The following is an 8,041-nucleotide window of genomic DNA, read 5'->3' on the forward strand; positions in this document are numbered from 1 at the left end:
GTTGCCTTCATCTGAGTCACCAAAAGGCACCAGAAACAAGACCAAACCAAGAAAAAACAAGACCAAACCAAGAAAATGAGCTGTGCAGGTACAGAAAAAACCTTACCTCCTCATGGAGGGCCCAGCTGGCTTGGTAGCACTCACTGTCAATACTGAGAGGTGCTTGAGGGTAAGGGGCTTCCTAATGTTGGGGTCTAGGAGTTGCCTCACAAATCACATGAACACTGAACTCAGTCAGACAGGGTTGGTTTATTAAACTCACACCCAAAGACTGATCGATCAGGGCTGTAGCTTAGAATTTGGGGGCTGAGGCTATGATCCTGAAAAGTTTTCTATGTCAGCTCCTAAAGGCTAAACAGCAAAACCCACAGTGAGCTCATATGCAGCGCTGAAATGCTGGCCAGAGGTTGGCCCCGACTCAAGACATTTTAGACGCAACGGCTCCTATGGACCTTTACTTTGATGGGTCCTACATGTAGTTTATAGTTCTGAAACTTCTTAAGATTAACAAACCTCATAACTTATAGTACATAACAGGGAATGTGGCCAGCATGACCCTGCTCTGAGTCAAGTTATTTTTCTGTGTCAATGACTGGCAGGCATTTACAGCGACAGTATGAAATAAATGGTGACCGTGGAACAAAATGGCTACAGCTATGCTGGGTGGGGGCTGAACAAAATGGCTACAGCTATGCTGGGTGGGGGCTGAACAAAATGGCTACAGCTATGCTGGGTGGGGGCGGGAACTCGACAGGAAGTAACACAGCTGCTGGCATTAAAGAGTGAACATATGAATATATTCAGAACATATTAGGTGATGGTAGATGCAAAAAGATGGGATAGTGGATTGGAGTAAATGAAAGAATAAGACTAAGAATGTCTTGGGCTGGCAGTGTAGCTCAGCCTGCAGAGTACTTACCTAGAATGTCTAAAACCCAGGGTTTGATTCCCAGAACTGCAAAAACAGGAGATGGGTGGCTCACACCTGTAATCCCAAAAACTAAGGTAGAGGTTAAAGGGGAAGGATCAGGCATTCAATCATCTTCCCTCTTGGCAAGTTCAAAGCCAGTCTGGCATATAAAGGACCCCACATTGAGAGAGACAGACAGAGAGAGAGAGAGAGAGAGAGAGAGAGAGAGAGAGAGAGAGAGAGAGAGCCACAGCTCCTTAGTCATTTGTCTGAGGAGCTGACAGTACTTACTGAGATAAGGCAGAAGGGCAAACTACAGGAAAAAATAGCTTTTGCAACTTTGAGAGCAATGTTAAAGAATCCGATTTGACGGCAGGCAAATGGACTTGCTAGAAACTTAAATGAGAAAGCTTTTAGTGTCGGATCAGATGGCTTAGTATAAGTTTTGATTTTTAAGTATAATCAACATTTTATTCTTTGAAAGTTTCATATAGTTATTCGGTATATGTAGATTATATTCGTCCACCGCTGCTTCCCTGAAGTCTTCCCAGTGCCCGTTTCCTTCCAAATTCCAAGTCCTCTTTTTAAAATTGTTACTAACAGATTCCCCAGGTTAATAATCCACAAAGCAGAGTGGCTCTTCATGCCTCAGCAGCCATCACCTGCCAATAGCGCCCCTAATGGGGGTTGGAAGGTCAGGGTTGGAGATCTCAGTGGCCCCTCTCCAACTTATGATGCAGTTTTGACTGGCCTGACTTTGTACAGGTCTTGTGTAGATAAACCCAGCTGCTGTGGGCTGAAATCTCCTCCAAAGTCTAGATTTTATAATTTTATTTCCAAATCAAGAATGCCAATTTAGGGGCTAGAGAGATGGTTCAGCAGTTACGAGAACTTGCTGCCTTTGCAGAGGACCTGAACTGGTTCATAACACCCAAGTTAAACTGCTTACAACTGCCTTTAACTCAAGCTCCAGGAGATTCAACACCTTCTAACCTTTATGGGTACCCCACGTGTGTACATACATATACATTTTTAAAAAGAATGCACATTTAATTTTTCTACTGCTATTTTGATATATATTCATAAATTTGTGTTTTCCTGAGGATCTCTTTGCTTGATTCATTAAATTTCCAATTCTCCATACTAATATATATGTATATGATACATATCGTATACATATATTTATTCACAGAAAGAATGTGCAGTTATTAAATAAAACTACTGCCTTGATTAAGCAAAGAAATTCTAGGGTCACCAGGTATGGTGACACATGCCTATAATCCCAGAACTTGGGAGGCAGAGACAAGAGGAGTTTCAAGATCAGGCCTTGGCTATATTGTTAAGGCCTAAAAAAAAAATCTTAAGGCCCAGGTAACTGTTACCTGACTAACCTGCCATTATAAGGAAACTTTCCCATATGTTGTTTCTGCTATCAATCGGAACTTTCTCATACCCAAGTCGATTACATATTCTGTCATGTTCTGTGTCCTTGGATACCAATCACAATAGAGGTCAGTAGAACTGCTTTGTATAGTTACCCACAATAAGCTTGGACCAAAACCAACTACCCAACATCACTTCCTGTACCTGTCTATAAGCTTTTATGGTATTTGGTTTTATAAGCTGCCTCTGGGTTAGATCTCCAACGTAAGAGACACCTGCACCAATATAAAAAGCTATTTGGAATAAGACTTCCTTTTTGAGTAGGAGTCAAATAAAGCTTAAATTCCCAAGACCTTCCTGGGAACTGACATCCTACTTGGCAGAAAGAGAAATGCATTGTAATGGCCCGCTCTGTTCCACAGGTCCGGGTCTAGCAAGAGAGAGAGAGAGAGTGGGGCAGGCGACACAAAGAATGGAGACAAGACAGAGGTTCTGATCAAGTCTCAAGTCTCATTTATTGTGTCTCTCTCTCCTTTATTGTCTCTCTCATTGTCTCCCGTATTCTCTCTATTGAAGGGAAATCTGGGGTATTTATAGGCTTTTGCTACGTGCCTTGTAGGCGTGTGGATACCACGTGCCTTGCAGGTGTGCATATGACATAAGCCTTACAGGTGTCTATAGCGTGGATAGCACATGAACCACGTGCCTTGCAGGCGTGGATACCACGCGCGCCTTACAAGCATGTATGGCGTGGATAGCACGTGGACAGCACGTGAACTGCATGCCTTGCAGGCGTGGATACCACGTGCGCCTTGCAGCTGGGGGCAGTAAACAGCAAAACAAAATATGTGGGATATCAGAGTGTGCTTCAGCTGTTGTAGGCTGTTGAAAAACAAGTCTCACGTCAGGGTATATGGCTCAAGATGGCTGCAAAGCTGATAGCCGCTTTCTGCTAAAAGTCGGCTCCCAACAATGCACGTGGGTAACTGATATTCTGGTTGGCAAGTTAAGACATGAATGCTAGACAAGTCCTGTAGCCATCATGCCTGGTTCTTCCTCCTAGCCTATGCTCCCAGAAACAAGACTCAGACTCAAAATATATTTACAAATACCTTGGCCATATAGCTAGGCTCTACTCTGACTAGATCATAACTAAAGTAACCCAATCATTCTAACCTACATCCTGCCAATGTGGCTGGTTACCTGTGCTCAGGTGCCATTCGTCCATCTCCTCATATCTTCCCGGGGCCGATCTTTGTGTCTGGCTCTATCCCAGAATTCTTTCTCTTCTTGGATGTTCCCCCTTCTATTTAAATATGCTCTCTGCAATGTCCCATCCTAGTTGACAAGACATCAATGTTAGACAAGTCAAGTCCCCTGCCACAGTTAAATACCCCAACCAATGGGAGCAGGAAAAGTGTACAATAAAGACATGTTTAAGGAAATCCCCTACCCCTAAGTCCTGATTGGTGAAATAACTTGGCACAGATGTTTGTAGATCTCAGACTTAAAAAACTCCATAGGATCTTAATTCAATGTCATGGTTCAGCTCCTGAAAATGAATAGTCTCCCTGATCGATCAGTCTTGGGGTGTCGCAATAAACCATCCCCATTCGACTGAGATTGGCATTTGAATAGTTTGTGTGGTGATTCCCAGACCCAAACATTATAGCAAGGCCTAGGCCAGGCTAGACAGTGAGACCCTCTCTCCAAAAAGGAGAGTGAGAGTGAATTGCTGTAGTGAATCCATCTGAGTCAACAGATCTGATGCTGACTGTTAAGTTCAAGGTCATCAGTTTGGTCTCTGGCCAGAATATCTGGTAATTAGCCCAATGGCCTAATTCTTTTTTTTTTTTTTTTTTTTATTAGATCTTTCATTTACACTTCAGATACCATCCCGTTTCCCCATTCCCCCCCCCCCTTAGAAAACCCCTATCCCATGCCCCCTTTTCCTTTTTGCATTTATACATTTTTTTAAGAAATGTTAATCATAGGCTTTATAAGTTTGGTATTGTTCAATCAGAGGTGTAACCCACTACCCAACCTAGATATATCAACTATCTTTGACTGGTGGAGATACATAAACATCTGCTTCCCTGTTTCCCCCCTCTATCTCTCTTTCATCACTTAGCTTCTCCTCTCCTTGAGAGCAATGGCCTAATTCTAAACTCCTTGGCTCTCCTGACCCTGAGTGCAGAGCAGGCCTTGCCTTTTGTTAATTATGTGACACTTACTCAAAACTTGTTGATGTGGAAATGGCTGTGGTCATAAGCTGGGACAGTTGTGAAACTATCTCTGCCTGTGGTAGCTATGCCAAAAAAATAGTCCAGGTCAGAGGAAGTCCTTCTACAGACAGTCTGAGGAAGTTGTCGTGGGAGCTAGGTGAAAGCTGATTATTTGATTGATAAATTGCCATTCTCGTTTAATATAATGGACCCTGTTTTCTACTTGTATTTGTTGAATGACAATTGCACTTTCATGCATGTTTCCCCGCGTGGATATTGACTTTCCCAGCACTGCTCATGGAAATGCCCTCTCCGCACAATGTGCTGCTCCAGTGCCTATTCACGTCCACGGGAGGAAGTTTACTCCCAGTTCACTACCTACCTCCATTAACAGGTTTTTGTATCTAGTGTTGTCTTAGTTAGCGTTTTACTGCTTGTGAGCAGACACCGTGACCAAGGCAACTCTTATAAAGGATAACATTTAATTGGGGCTGGCTTACAGGTTCAGAGATTCAATTCATTATCATCAAGGTGGGAGCATGGCAGCATCCAGACAGGCATGATTCAGGCAGAGCTGAGAGTTCTACATTTTCATCTGAAGGCTGCTAGTGGAAAACTGGCTTCCAGGCAGCTAGGGTGAGAGTCTTAAAGCCCACACCCACAGTGACACACCTACTCCAACAAGGCCACACCTCCAAATAGTGCCACTACTCAGGCCAAGCATATTCAAGACATCACAGGTGTCTTAATTTCTTCAGCTTTATAATAAATAGATCTTGCCCCCCACTATCAGGCCTTGCTCCCTTTTCATCAAGATGGTCTTGGTTATGGTCTTACCAGAGGTCGATGATAAGGACATCGGAGCCTCTGCCTCATGGTAAACCACTTCTGATGTTTTAGCTTGTCAAAACTGTCTGTTGTTGTGATTGCTCTTTTTCTCCCTCTGAGGTGGGCTCACCACAGGATTCTCAAGAAGGCTCTAAGTGAGAAGTAGAAGAAGTTGGCTGTGTGCTGGCCTACTATTGAGTGAGAGATTTATTTGTGCCTTAAACACTTTTCATGTCCTGGTCATTTAAAAAAAATCACATTGATAGATTTAAAATATTACACTGAACCATGTCTTTGACCTATGCCCTGGTCATTTTCATCTGTTTTCTGTGTGATGACTAAGACAATGGATATGATTTGATGGCTCAGTTATCAGTTTATTACGGGAGGTTCAATCTGTGCATTTGCCTACTATGCTAGTCAGTACAAGCAGTGCATGTTAAAGCACAAACTCAGTTCCGTGAGCTTGGACTGGAGCTGAGGTTATGCAAGCTCAGTGACATGGATGTTATCACTGGTGTTGGTCACAGTACATTGTTCTTTGAGTAGCCGAGATGGAGAGACCACCCGGTTCTTTCCTAGGGGCTTAATGGGGCCAACATCAGTGACTCTCAAGGGTGTGGTTTCCTTGCCCCTGGGATTAGTATTATCAGGGGATTTGCTCAAAAAGCTACTCATGCAAATTCTAACATCATAAACTTACTGAATTAAAAACTCTAGGCCTTAGAAGTCTGTTTTTCTTCATTTCATTTACTACTACTACTGTGTGTGTGTGTGTGTGTGTGTGTGTGTGTGTGTGTGTGTGTGCACGCTTGTGCCACAGCATTGGTATGGAGGTCAGAAGATAACTTTGTAGAGTTCTGTCCTTTTACCTTCAGGTGGATCCCAGGGAATAAACTGGTATTGCCAGGCTTTTGCAACAAGCAGCTTTACCCATTGAGCCACCTCGCAGGTCCCAGAAATCTAGTTTAAGAAGCCCTCCAGGTGACACTAATGGACATTCAAGTTGGGCAATGGCTGGTCTCTAGAGGGTTCACAGCCAACTAAAGCAGAGCCTCCTAAGCACCAGCATTGCATTGTGAAGATCCCAGATGCAATGGCCTTAAATACTCCCACTGTGCCATCAAGATGGAGAGTCCTTGCCACAAGGCACTTAACCTATCACATAGACTTTGACACAACTGGATCACCTGGTTTTTAAGGAACATGGGCCAAACTGTTTTTACTACTTTCTTGACCTGGTGGAAAACCCTTCTTGCTCTTTGAGTCACATGGTAAATGTTACGTGTTATCTCTAAATTCTAAAGAGGTCCATGAAGATGTGTACCTCCTTGCTGGTATCTAAAGCCCCAGAATTCATCCATTTATCCTTGACTTTAAAGTATCTGCTTTGGCTATTTACCCAGTGAAGGCCAGCCCACTGCATTAAAAAACTTTATGGAGTTAGTGAGAGCCTGTCTCCAGTCTTCTCTTTCTTCTTCTGCTACACATGTGCTATCAAGTTCTTAAGGAAGCTCACTATTTTCTATTCTCCTAGTCTTAGAGTCATATTAACCACAAGACAGAATAGTATCCCATGTAAAAAAACAGCTAAGGTGGTAGCTCAGATCCATGAAGAATGACCTATAATGAGTGAGGTGCTTGTCATCTTGAGAGGTTGTTGTAGGTGTGAGAGACACCAGCACTGGGTGTAGCCATAGATCTATTTACATATTCACTAGCTAGTGGTGTCGCTACCCACGTCCGACCCGCGGAATAAGGCAACGGCAACCGTGTTCTTCTTCAAGTGGTTTATTCAGTTATCCCTGTATATCGCGATTCCTCTCTCTCTTCTCTTGTCTCTTTCCCCAGCTCTCGCAGCCCCTTATAAGCATTGCCTTGATCCTATCAGTAGCTGCTAGTCACTGCTAATTGGCCACTCTCAATGATGCGAGGTGGGGTGATCCGGTAACCACACCTCTCAGCACATACAACTCCATATATGGAGTTGTCTTTTCTCTCAAGCAATGCCTATGCCAAGTGCCACTTTGTAATGGTGAGAGTGGAGCCGCTTCCCACATAGTGGTTCTGAAGCATCCGTCTGTCTGTGCTGAGCTGGAGTTTTCAGTTTGCCTCACCCTCTGCATTCTGAGCTTTCTTGCTGCCTCTGCCGCTCAAGAGTAAACAGAGTGGTGGCTGCAGAGAGCTCTCGGCCCATTCCTGGGAGTGTGAACTGCACCCTGCATTGTTGCCAGTTGTGAAGCAACCTTTCCTGGCATGGCTTCAGAGCTACAGGACTTTCCACCTCTTCATCAAGGGAGGGTGACTCCCAGGAAAATCTGCCTCTGCTCGGGCACTGCAAACACCTAACACTCTGGGATGAGAAATTCCCAGAAGCCAGTCACTCTGGAGCAATAATGGTTCTCCGGCCCTTCATGGCCACCTCCGACAACCTGTTTTCTTTTAATAGTAAAATAGGGAGTGAAGTAGGGACCTACCGGTGCTACTAATGTGGTCTGTGCTTTCCCTCTGTCCACACTGAGGCAGTTCTCATGCCTGCTAGGAATCCTATGTGGCACACACCTGAAGTGCACTGTGTTCAGGAAATCAAACCTTTCCTCAGTTGCTACTCCACCCCCCCAGCAGTTGGAGAGGACATGGAGTTAGAGTCAGCACAGAGTCATTTATCCTGGGCTTTGCCACTTTCCAGACATGT

This window comes from Arvicanthis niloticus, chromosome 27 (genome assembly GCF_011762505.2).
Source record: "Arvicanthis niloticus isolate mArvNil1 chromosome 27, mArvNil1.pat.X, whole genome shotgun sequence".
Classification (NCBI taxonomy): domain Eukaryota; kingdom Metazoa; phylum Chordata; class Mammalia; order Rodentia; family Muridae; genus Arvicanthis; species Arvicanthis niloticus.